Genomic DNA, 13122 nt, shown 5'->3' on the forward strand with positions numbered 1-13122 from the left:
ATAAGTTGTAACCAACCTGAAAGCACATAACACACACACAAACCAGTGTAAAGAGTTCTAAGTGTTCCGTGCCACTGTGAGACAATTTTTGGTGTGGGGACTTATGCCTTTAAAAGGTCCTAACACCCTAGCCCAGTGGTTCCCAAACTGTAGTCAGTGATGCTTCATTAAGGTGGCTCACAGAGTGTCTGTAAAAATGCAACTAAAAAATCATACAGCATGTAACACAGTGCATTGCAATTGCTACAACAGGCAGAAAACCCATTAGGTGATCTGCCCTCAGCAGTTTTTAAGTGGTCCGGGTGGGGTGGGGTTTGGGAATCACTGTCCTAGTCTAAAGCACTCCTCCGTCTGCAGGTTTTCTAAGAAGTGAATACAAAGAGAATAATTTTAGTACTTCAGCCTCCTAGATAACCACAAGTTTTAAGTTGTCTTAAGGCTTAAAGCAAGATCTAGACTTAGCTATGACAGCTGTATCTCAAACTGATAGAATAACAGGGGTATGAGTGAATTAGGCAGGTAGGTAGTTATTACATTTCTGTCCCGCCCTTCCTCCCAGAAGGAACCTGGGGCAGCAAACAAATGATAAAACATTAAGAACATCTTTAAAGATTAACAACAGGGTCAACAATAAGACAGAAATATGCAGGAACAGAATTAAAACCTAAAAAGAGCAAGTTAAATCAAACCATTTAAAAGCCAAGCAGAATTTTTTTAAAAATGTTGCCCAGTCACCCCTGACAGCCTTAACTCAATAAGAAGCAGCAACTCCTCCAGCTAGTCAGTTTCAATGCTCGGGGTTTTTTAGTTTGAAAAATGGCAAGGGAGGACATGGTAGAGGTATGGGGGGAAAATACGCATGGTGTGGAGAAGCAAATAGAGAGACATTCTTTTTCCGGTACTACTACTATTGCATCCCTGAGGTCATCTTGTGAATCTGAATGGTAGGAGACTGAAAAGAGAGAACAGGAAGTACTTTGTTGCACAGCACATAGCTGTACTATAAGGTCTGCTCCCATAAGATGTGACAGTGGGTACTGAATCAGCTGGCTTCTTAAGGCTGTCAGTGGCTGCTAGTCAAGTGTGCGTCTCTTATTAGTCACTGGGAACAACAGCAGGAGAGGGCTAATACCCTCATGTCCTCTTTTTCCAGCTTCCCAGAGGCATCTGGTTGGCCACAGTGGGGAACTGGATGCTGGGCAAGATAGGCCTTTGGTCTGTGCCTGCTGGGCTCCTCTTCATTCCAAGTTGAATGACTTTTTCTCATAGGGGTTTGGGAGAGGCGAGGATAGTGGCATCCAGTATTTTTCCCCTCTCCTTTCTCAACCCTCTGTGTTGGTCACCTGTGGTCACTCATGCTCTGCTAACATGCTGCCGAGTTGCATAACCAGGCTGTGCCCTCTGGGGAAAATCCCTCCTGCGCATCTTTTCAGAACGGTAAATGCAAGCATAATAAACACTATGAGGGCACAGACCTGCCCTCTGGCTGTTTATTCTAGGGCCCAGCTGCCTCTTCCCATCCAGGGCCTGAGCGGGTAACGTCTCCATCCAAAGCACAGCTGCAGCGAAAGAGGCTGCCTCTTACATAACTGACAGAGATGTGCCACTTTGCGTATCCCCTTGCCAGCCTTGTGCTCATAGAAATGGATGCTGTGCATTGTGATGGACACATCTGTCCCTCTGGTTCTGATGGTGATGGTGGTGGTGGCTTCTTATCTTGATAGATCAGCTTGGAGCTGTGGCCACGTTTCTGCAGGCACTGGACTGAGTTTGGTGTGGTTCTGTGTATGCAGTCGTTCAGCCTGGGCCACAAGCATACAAAACTGCCTTCTACCAAGTCAAGCTGTTTGGCCCATTAACCCATTAAATCTTCCTCCGAGTGGGGTGGGTCTAGTCAGTGGATGTCAATGGCCTGCCCTACTTGCTAAAATCCTTTTCCCTGGAGATGCCTGGGACTGGACATGGGACTGACTTGCCCCTAGATCTTGTCCTCTCATTAGTGAGCTGTGCCCCTCCTCGGACATGATTCATTTGTGTTCAAGGGTTGACATGAGCCGACAGTCGTCAACCTTTGGCACAGTCAGGGGAATCTGGTCTCTTACTTATCCTGGGATAAGCCAGTCGTAAACAGCCACCTTCCTACTATCTCTGGAGCATAGTTCCTTGGAGATGATCCACAGTGCTGTGAATGACCTGAAACAGGCAGCAAGGAGGGGGTGACTGAAACACCCTAGAATTCCTTGCTGGTGTAGATTGGGGGTGGGGACTTGTTTTGAGAGAATCTGAAGTTTGATTGTTCTGCCAAGCTTCAATTAAATGGCTACTGATAATTTTGGAACTGAAAGGAAGGTGGACATTGACCCAGAGGAGGAGGCTGGGCTAAAACACCTCTCTGTCAGTATCTGCAGGGGAGCTCTTTCCCCCCAACTCTAACTGAAGTGGGGAATGGAAGAATGAAAGAAAGCTTTGCTCTAGTCAGAGCTACTGTTCTACAAAGGCTTTCCTTCTGCTGATAGTGTTTGGTTGAATTCACCTGGGCTGTTCTCTCACCTTCACTCTGCCAAAAGAGCATCTGAGGCACAGGACAGTCTGTTCCCTGTATCTGGCTGGGTACCAGGCTGGATGGAACCTCAGCTCAGTCTGTTAGCCCTGTAGGCCTTTTGTCTCACATGTGCAGTGCTAGTGACAAAGCCTTTGCTTCCACTGGCAAGAACAGCATCATTAATCTTGCAAAGGCTTACATAATACTTGTTGCCCTCATCTAATTTTGGTGCTTATTGTACTCCCTCCCATGAATTGCAAGGATTTGGCTAGGCAGGTTGGGGAGGGCTCTTTGGAAGTTCAGTCTGTCTTGCTATCCCCGTTTTCAGTCGCCCTTTATAATGGAAAACCTGCAGCCTTAAAAAGCCAACTTCTGTCAATCTTAGGATTAACCTCTCTTGAGGAATGGTTAGATGAATCTTTTTTTCTTCCACAAGTGTGAAAGTATATGTCTGTGTCTGTATTTGTGTGTGTGTATTTATGTATGTTGTCAGGTGTCTTTCTCTCCTATTCCTCCCCCCCCTCTAATTTCTAAGCATAGCCTGAGTGTACGCAAGGTACAATAAATATAATTGCCTTGCATAAGTTCAGTATTCTGCAAAATGTGACGTTTCTGGAGAGCTGAGCTGATGAAAGAGGTGAACAGGATGGGAAGAGCCAAAATTCATTTCGTTTTTGTAAGCGTTGAAGAGATGGCCTGTTGACACTGCGTGCAGCAGTGTCTGACCTATCGTACAGAGCCTTAACAAGAAATTTACCTGCTTTTCTGCTTCAGCTGATTCTGTAAACTAGGTTGTGCTGTCTGTTTAACATTGTTCTAATTACAGCAGTCTCACCTGAACCCTCCTCTCTTAAGGGGCCAATTTTAACTGTATCTAAGCTCCAGTTTCAGAAGCACCCTTGCCAAATCCAACAAGAAAATTAGAGACTGAGAAAATCCATTGCCAATTACTGCCTCCTCTATATCCACTGTTTTCTCTTACGGCTTCCTCCAACTAATTGGGCTTCCCAGTAGGGAGTTTGTCCCGAGAAACTTGGTTACTGAGTTTGGATGTTGAAGCAAGAGCCAGCCCAAACCTCGCTCCCCTCGAGACCCAGGTATGCTGTGTAAGGGAGGTGAGGCAGGGTGCCTGAGTGATGAGTCCAATAATTGGATTAATGCCTCTTTACGCTCCCAGTCAGGCTGCATAAGCATCCTGAAGTCTCCACAGTGGTGGTGAAGCTTGTCTTGTTCTGCTGATTTAGTACAGAAAGGAATACTTCCCATGTACTAACTTGAAAGCATCATTCACTTTTTAAAACTATGAAATTATAGTGCTGTGAATTAGAAAATCTGCCTTCAGTCACCAGTTAATTCTCACCACTGGGAACCAGGGGCCAGATGGCATGTGTTTAATGTCATTCATTTAATACTCAGCATTTGTATAGTGCTTTATGTTCAAAACATTGGAAATACATTCTAGGTAGCCTCTTCAACAGCCCTGTAAAGGGCAGTAGTAATGTCTCCATGTTGGAGACAGCCCAGGGAGCAGGGCCAGGTGGCGGAAACTGAGATCGAGAAAATGGCGATGAGCTGGGATGAGATTTGCATTGGGAACTCTCCTGGCTCTCCTCAACCTTTACGCCACACTAGCTCTCTCTGGGGATTTTTGCAGAGGATCTGCCTGTACCGTTGTGTCCAGCAGTGACCAGTTTCTCAGAAGCACAAGATGCTTTGAGGGGGCCTTAGGATACATGTGTTCAGTAGTGGATTGTGCTCCCACTCTGTCAGCTTCAAGCTAGACGAGACTCTGCACATGCAACTACCAATTGAGCAAATGATGCAAAAAAAAATAGCAGGCCAGGAGGACCAATCTTTCCCCCATGTTGCAGTCCCACCTGCTATTTACTTTGAAAAGGCTATTATCATAATTACTAATTGCACGGATGGTGCATTATCTACCTTGGCCCTGTGACTCCTGTCTGTTCCTTTGTTTGTGTCAGCCTTTTTCAGTGTCTGTATTTAAAAGTAACTGTGCAATAAAGGTCCTACCAAAAGATGCTGCAGCAAAATAAAGGGGGGGGGGATGCAGTTCATAGGGAAGAAGAGATCAAAGTCAGTCTTGTGCAGCTGTCTGAAAGCCAGGCCACAGGACGCTTGAACAGGAACTGAAATACTCTATGCGCTGGAAGAGGCCAAAATTAGTAGTTAGTGGGATTGCTGTAGCTCTTGAAGTGAACATGCAAATTTGTTACATAACAGCAAGTCTCAAGTAGGTGAACGGGGCAGTACAGATTGTTTAATGTATGCAGGACATGACACGCAGCTAGCACAGACCCTATTGGGTAAATCTTGTGCTTTGCACTTCAGTGCATTATACCAGTTAATCAGCTTCTCCTCAACAGGATCTGCAGTGTGGCAGAGCTGGTGTTTGAGGAGGGAAATCGTTCATTGCTTCTTTTGGCACTCACCAGAGAGCTGATTCCCTAAAGAAACCGCCACTGCTGCTGCCACCACCACTACTCTGGTGAAACACTATAATTAGACACAGAGCTCTGAGAGCTACACTGGAGAAGTTGCAATGCAATGTAACCTGTAGAGCAAAACACTCGACTAGCTTTGCAAACAAGTGAACCGTCACTCATGGCTCAGGTGCTGGGCCAGAAGCCTGTCCCTTTCAGGTCCAAGGCACTGAGAAGATCTGCCTGCCACTGCATTGGCCTCATTGCCCAAACTCTCCTCCTCCTCCTCCTCTCCTGCTGCGGCAAGCAGGACTGCAGTGTGGCTCCACACCAGAGGTGGTGCAGGAGTTGGCACTGGGGAGATCTCATCTTAATCTGGTTTGTTGTTTTAATGCTTTGCACATTGCCTTGGGGGCCCTTGTTTAGGACTGAAAGGTGGTTTATAAATATTTTAATTAACAGATATATGTCTTCTAAAGCAGGTGTGAGGAAACATTGGTTCTCTAGATGTTGCTGAACTACAACTCCCATCATCCCTGGCCTTTGGCAGTGCTTGCTGTGGCTGATGGGAGTTGTAGTTCCTCACACTTGTTCTAAAGGGACAGGTACCCTCTCCACTCCGAACAAAAGACAAAGACATCCCAGTCCAATTGCTGCCAGCATCTAACTGAGAGACCTTTCTTCCTTGAGGAAGCAAATAGGTAGAATTGTGATACTTATCATACTGCATTGTTGTCTGTCAGGGCTAGCTGCTTTTACCAAATGATTGTCTGTTGCTTTTACCTTTGTAGGGTTTGAGGGCCTACAAAGTTATTTCATAATTTCTTTTTCCTTCTTCCAGGTTTTCTTACCAGGGACCTACAATCTCCGTGACTTACATGCATAAAGAAAAGCTGAGGATGATCCAGGTCAAGCATCAGGATCTCTGGCAACATGAAGCTTCGAGGTTCTTCTTAAAAGTCACATGAGACCCATTAAGAAGAGCAGGACCTATTGTAATCCATTTCATTATTGAGACTAATTATTAAAGTTTTTCAAATTTGCATCCTCCCTTCCCTTTTCCCCCTTCCTCTCCCTTCTGCTCGCTCACCTTTGCTGATCAACTAAATCTGTGCACGTACTTCTGGAGGATTCCTTTTTACTTAAACAAAATACTGGGGGGGAAATCTGCAAAGCATTTTTTTTCTACTGCTGCTAAGTACTGGAACTCTGGGCCAAGATGTATGTCAGGTCTGTTCTTTTTAGTGCTGTTTTTTCAGGAAGAGATTCAGATGAGAGGTTGAGACCTAGAGCAAAACACAATTTGTCATCTCTGACGTTGCTGCTTCATAGGGAAAAAAGAGTGAATTGGGATAAGCCTTTCTCTCTCACTTTCTAAAAAGTGTCCTTCACCAGTGAAACTTGGCAATGAGAAGTCTGCTTTAAAACAGGAAAGTACTTCTTTTAAAAAAAAATGTGGCCTCAGCATTAGAAGCTGTGCAGTAGCTGTGAGAAATGCCTGCATTTCTGTGTGCCAGGTTTCACAGGTCAAGAATATAGTGGTATTTGGAGGAGATGGAGAGAGTTTGCACATGGCGGTGCTTCCTGCATGCAGGTGGTTTGTCTGCCCTTCAAAAGCCCACCCCTCCCCAATGGTGTTGATGGCTTCCTTGATTATATAGCTTGATCAGTGACCAAGAGAGCCTGGAGCATCAAGCTGATTCCTTAACGTTAGGGCTCGTTTTGTTGCTTTGACTTGGCAGATCTTGCTTAGATCTGCCTCACTGTAAATGTTGATGTAAAGCCTAGCCCCTGTCTTGCCCGCAAGGTTTGTATGCACTATATACACACACACACACACGAGAGCCCCTTGTAGTTGTCTGGGTTGAAACACCATTACTGTTCTGTGTTTCCATTTCCTTAACAGGCTAGTTGGTGTTCAATCCATTGTTCCTGCAGGTCTAGTTGATCTCTTCCAACTATGAGTAGGTCTTTACACTCAGCTTACCAATTGCTGTAGAGAAAGATTCTGCTCCTGTCCTCTTCTCCTGTTGGTCTTGAGGGGCAGTGGTGATTATGATGATGCTACTAACAGGGAACATGGCTGCTTCTTCCGTACACTCTCCTTAATTCATGGCAGTGAAGGAGATTGCTTGACCGAGGCGGTTCAGCTTAGTTGACCATTTGTGGGGATCTACCTGCAGGGTTACCCACATAACGTTTACACTGCTGAGGCTAATGGCTGTGGCTGTAGCCAGTATTGGAGATACTTTGGAGGAGATGCTATGCTGTTTTGCGACTCTTGGAAGGCATTGTTCCATAAAACATTAGTCATGAGGGTGCTGCTCTTTGCATCCACTGTTACATGCCTTTCTGGGATGTGGACAGCCACAACCAGAGCGAAAATAAACCAGGTTCATTCCTGGGAAGGCTTGCCTGTGGTTTTCAAGGCCCGACGTTTCCAAGTCCTCTTAGTCTTGGCTGGATTTTCTAATGCTGAAGATCAATTTGCATTGAACTGCTTTTGCTCCCCCCTCAAAAACAAATCACTTAAGTAGCATGGGTTTTTTATTGGATCAACATTTTAGGTGAGAAAGGGGTAGTTTGTTGCAAGCCCAGAAGGCCCTGACAAAAGGAGTGAAGAGTCCTCACTACTTAATAGATAGAAAATCTATGGTTGCAAGAACTAGGGATAAGCTCTAGCCTTCTTGCTCTTGATCTAGGCCACAATCTCTCTCACGCTCTCTTGCTCCCTTCAACTAGGGGCAGCTAATGTGGTGCCCTCCAGATATTGTGCTACAACATCTGGAGGGCACTACAGAGGCTATCTGTGGTTTGAGGGAACTAAAATTCCCATCAGCCCACAGCAAGCATGGCCAATGGCCAGGGGTGATGAGAGCTGTAATCCAGCAACATCTGGAGGGCACCACATTGGCTACCCCCTGCCTTAGACTGTAAATTATTCACATCAACTAACTAGAACAGGTGGGCAACCTTTGGCCTTCCAGATGTTGCTGGACTACAGCTCCTGCCATCCCTGACCATTGGCCATGCTGCTGGAGCCCAACAACATCTGCAGGAGAAGAGCTTTCCTGTCCCTGGACTAGAATTACATCCAGCCGAGCGCTAGGCAGGGTCCTATCACCACACAAGTGATTACCAAAAGTGCAGTGGGACTTTCTTCCCCTGAATCTGTTCTAGGACTTCCACCAAACCTCCAGAGCCTTTTTTTGGGGGGGGGGGTCCCGTTCTGCTAGGGGTATCTTTGTGATGACGGGACAAGTTAGTTAAATGTCACCCTAGACGTATTCCATGGGGTGCACAGGCCTTGCCCCTCCTGTCCCAGAACCAATTGCAGCCAGTAAAAACAGCAGCCTGAAGATGGGGAGGGAATGTTGAAATGGCCCCGAGTCTCATTACCATGTTTCCCCCCCAAGCAATTCATCCTCTGCTCCTGTTGCAATTCCACACAACCATGGTTGTGACCAGAACAGTCACCTTCCAATTGGTGAGATGTGTTGATGAGCAGAAATGGTCTTTCAAGAAGTTTCATCAAGAGTTGCTGTGGAGTTTGCAGCTCGTCTGGCTGGCAGCCCTCAAATGGTTATCCAAGAGAATATCCATGACCTTTTTTGACTGTTCCATCAGCTGTCACAGTGCAGTGGGATGAGGACAGCGTTCTGATTCTCTTTTCCTGAAATCAGAGGGGGTGAGGAACTGGTCAGCCCAGCATTAACACTCATAGGACCATTTACAATCAGTTGCATCAGGCTGCAGGTCAGATCCTCTGGCACAACCTGTATTAACCAGTTCATATATTTTTTTACTCCTACCAAGCAAGCTGGTTTCCTTCCTTTTCCCCAGAGCATCCATGTGTAGGAATCTTCTGTCAGAATAAAGTAGCCCTTGCATTTCACTTCTGCTCCTTTGAAGGTGGGGGGAGGAATCCATGGGGATGGATGCACAACCCAATCCCTGTGGAAAGCTCTGCAGGCAAATACAAACCCTTAGCCAAGTTCATCCTGGTTCCTTGCTACTTCTGGGACTTCACGCGCACACCCCTCTCTTGCATTCATGCTGCAGTTAATGGTTGTGCGCTTGTGGTGGTAGCTAGCCCATAGTGCCTTTACTGGAGGGCTTGAAGGACTCTTGCAGGGGCGGGATCAGGCCAAGGGAAGAGGAGGTTCTCTTTGTCTTGTATTTCATTGTTACTCCCAGGGTCTTCTCGCTTCCATCTCCTCTCAGGTAGCTGTGTTGGTTGCAACACACTTTGGGGGGGGGATCTAAATGGGAGCAACATACCCTTTTTGGAAGAATATACGCACGGGTTTCTCTTGAGGAAACCACCTGCCCTACCAGGTGCCCCAGTGTCTGCCTGCTGCCTCATTTTGGGTTTTTTGCATGAATGTTTCATGGTGCTATAAGCAGTAGGGAAGAGATTCTCGGGAGGCCATGGATCCTGGTCACTGTAGCCTGTGTTTGCACAGGGGTGTCTCCCAACTTAAATCAAAACTCTCTTAGCTTGGATGAATTTGGCATGGGAATTGCTAGCTCCTTAACTAAGGAATGTGAAATATCACCGAGGGTCTGTGGCATAGAGTTCTTTTTCTTTTTGGTTAACTGACATGTTTTTCTTGTGCAATTGTAGTGTTTACATCTAACTGCCATTTACAATGAGTGAGTTGGGCTAGAACTTGCCAGATGTCTTCTCGTATTGGTGCAGTAACTAGTAGAGGGATTGTGGGGTGTATCTTACACCGGGCTCCAGCCCATTCCAAGGGCCTCTTCTACCACCAATACCACCTCCCCTTGCTTGAATTCTTTGTTTATGTATATTGCAGGGATAGGCGAGCCTACAAAACTTGGCAGCGCTTGCATCTTTTCTCCAAGGGTATAGTGGGTTCCATCACCTTCTGTAACAGAAAAGCCCCCTGTAAAGTTAGTAGGGAGAATGAGGATAAGGTGATTCTTATCCTCACCACAGGGGGCAACTTCTCCACTTGCCACTGCTGAGCAGCTAATTGCAACACTCCTAAGTCATACTACTGCCACCACCTTAAGCTGTATTAAAGTTCCTTTTTGAGGACACTGATATTGTGGGTAGAACCAGGGCATGAAAAGTCAGGTCGCAGTGGGATTATCCAAAATGCTGTTCATATGTTACTAGTTGAAGACTTTGGGCTTTCTATTAAGCATGGAAGCGGCTGGCTGGCTGTTGGTAATGATGGCCCAGGACAGTTTTCACTGGGGTGGTTGGATGATGGTCCTTCCTTAGCCCATGTGCCTGCGTTAAGGAAGACAGGCCAGCAGTCCCTGGGCCAGGAGTGAACATTTCCAGTTAAACCTAGGAGCTCCTGAGGGTGGCCACACACAGCACTCACCTTCCCACTAGTGAACAGAAATTGTAGCCCTAGTTGAGACCATTTCTCTGCACCTTTTATCAAGATCACAAGACCAGCTGTGTGAAGGCAAAAGGAGTCCAAGCCACAGTCCTCCCATCTTGGGGAGGACATCTCACAGGAAGCCCACCTCTTTCTAAGCTAATGTGGCTGTTCCCCTGGCAACTTCTAACCCTTTGTTGCACCTTTGATATCCCTATGAACCTTGTGTTGCCCTTTGGCGGAAGAGGTCAAGAGGCATTTGGGGGTTGAATTCAACATCGTGCTAAGGAATTAGTTCCGTCAGCACAAGAATTTCTGCTTACGTAACAGTTTCTTTTCCCTATGCACCCCCTAAATCTGTTTTAGGGATTCCCCAACCCTCTGGAGCAGGATGGGGGGAGTGCAAAGGGGGAGGAGAGGGACAGGAAAGTCCTGTTACGCTAGTAGTAATCCTTGTGCTGATGGGACTCGCTAGTTGCATATGCCCAGCAGTTGTAGTTCCCCTCTTGTTCTGCTGTTTAGGGACTGAGGTGCTTACAGTGGATGGCAATTGACTTCCTTCTTCCTTTGTGCTTTAGTTCCTTTAGGATCGCATTCATGCATCTCCAAACATTGCCAGAATCTTTTTTTATACAGCAATAAACATTCCCCTACCATCACAACAGAGAGAGAACACAATCTCTATGAATTCCTTGTATTTCTCTCTCTCTTTCTTCCCCACCCCCCAACTCTGTGTATGCAGTTATCTAGTCTGGATTTAACCTTTCTGGGTTGCACTGTGTCACAGCTTACACTTTAAGCAGCAAGGGATGCTTTTCACCTATGCTGCTTTTGTCTTCTCGTTTCAACAAAAATGCATCTTGAAAGCAATGCACCCAAGATATGGAATTGTTATCTTTGAACACCTCTTCCATTGAAGGTTGTGTGGGGGAGGCCATGTATGCATAGTTGGGAACTGGATTCCCCCTCTCAAAAACAGACCTCTGGCCAACCACATTGCTTTGGACCAGGCTGTTGAAACCCCCCCCCGTGGCACCTGTCACCACGTGTTGTTCCACCTACCTATGTGAGTCAGATGTAACTAGAGTGGATGGTTAATGGCATGGTGGCAGCACCTTGCCGATCACCTTGGAAATGGCTTTATGGATCCCTGGCACCATTTGTGTGTGCAGCCTGGACCACTTCCTTGGTATTAGTCTTCATCTGGGCATCCTAACACAAGCAGCAGCTTTCAGCTGGCCGGAGTTAAGAAGCTGTCCAGATTGCTACTGTCTGGATTGCTTTTCTGCCAGGCACTTAAGTCACAGAATGTCAGTGCTCGACAAGCAAGGTGGAAAAGCTACCTCATTCCCCCCACACACACACAGTTGGGTAAACAGTGGCTGGATGTCCCCATGCTGGTGTGTGCTTTCAGTGTTGCAAGGTAGCCAAGTAGAAGGCAAGCAGGAAACATTTGGATCACAGACACAATTCTCGCTCAGGGGGACAACCTGGGCACCACTTCAGAGGACAGGTGTGGACTCTGGTATGGACTTCTCTAATGCCACTTTCCATCTCCACATAGGAAACTGGTATGTCGGGGGAATTGGTCGTAGCCTTCTCCCTGCCCTGCACCTAGTTCTCTGAGCGGAGGGGAATCTGCTTGTATGGAGGAGCATCCCACTAGGCAACCCCCACCTGCAGTCTGAAATGGTGTAGCAAAGGTGAGCCACCTTAGTGTGAACAGGGCCAAAGTCCAACCTCTTCTTCCCCGCAAACTCACCCTTTTTTTCCCCACTTGCTCCATTTGCAATCCATCTTGAACATGACAGAACATGGAATTCTTAAACCTGGAACGCTAAGTGCAACCAGAAAAGGGTTAAGCCCAGACTCCAAAATGCAATTCCAGTTTTAAAATCTCTCTCTTTTTCTTTGCACAGAAGCTGGTAACCTAGGACCTGTGTGTGTGAACAACTTTGTATGTTGTTGTTTTTTTAAAAAAAAAGCTATTTGGTTTACTTGGGTTGGTGTGCGACATTGTATTTAAGTTTCTTGAACACTGTGGAAACCCTGATTGTGTATGAATGGCAGCAGCTTTGTAAATTAAAGAAACGTTTGTGTGAATAAACGTAGTGGATGGGGTTGAAAAGCCATACCCAGTTTTGAAACGAAGCGTCTTTGCCTTTGTGTTCCTTATTCCTTATTTACAGCTATGTTTAGTAGAGGGGAGATCTGGTCACGAGCACTGAGGTGTGGACCCCCCTTTTGTCCTTCACTGCCAGTGGCTAAGGCAAGGGGTGGGGTGCCAGCTTCTCTTGGTGATGAGTTTCCAGAAGACGAAGACTACAGAAGTCTTAAGACAATGATGTAGCAGACTCCTACTTAGGTAATGATAAAAAGGGTCTGGCTTGGAGTTGGGGGACAGGTGTGGAAGAAAAAAAGAAGCAGTATATTGTACACCAGTGATTCTCAAATGGTGTGCCGGGGCACACTGGTGCGCCGCATGAGGTGGCTAGGTGTGCAGTGAACATTATGAAAGTATATTAATATTAAGATATTTTTATTCATAGTTTAAAATATATTAATATATTTTAAATTTTGTACACAAAGTGCGCCAGAAAATTTTTATACGTTTTACAGTGCGCCGCAAACCAAAAAAGATTGAGAACCTCTGTTCTACACCCTAGATCAGGTTTCTCAAACCTCTGAAATCTGATACACATGAATTCTAGTCTTCTTTTTTAAAACGCAGCAAAAAAATGCCTAGCCTCAGAATATGATCTGCCACCACTGCCGCCTG

At 46.2% G+C, this 13122-nt stretch overlaps 1 protein-coding gene across 1 annotated transcript in view; it reads left to right on the top strand.

The window, feature by feature from the left end:
- The window catches only part of STK35 (serine/threonine kinase 35), a 32624-nt gene extending 20134 nt beyond the window's left edge, over positions 1-12490 (top strand). The window contains exon 3 of the mRNA XM_061630915.1: positions 5825-12490. The gene's annotated coding sequence lies outside the window, so the exon portion shown is untranslated. The remainder of the gene's footprint in view (positions 1-5824) is intronic.
- The last annotated feature ends 632 nt before the right edge of the window (positions 12491-13122 follow it).

The sequence above is a fragment of the Rhineura floridana genome, chromosome 6 (genome assembly GCF_030035675.1).
Source record: "Rhineura floridana isolate rRhiFlo1 chromosome 6, rRhiFlo1.hap2, whole genome shotgun sequence".
Classification (NCBI taxonomy): Eukaryota; Metazoa; Chordata; class Lepidosauria; order Squamata; family Rhineuridae; genus Rhineura; species Rhineura floridana.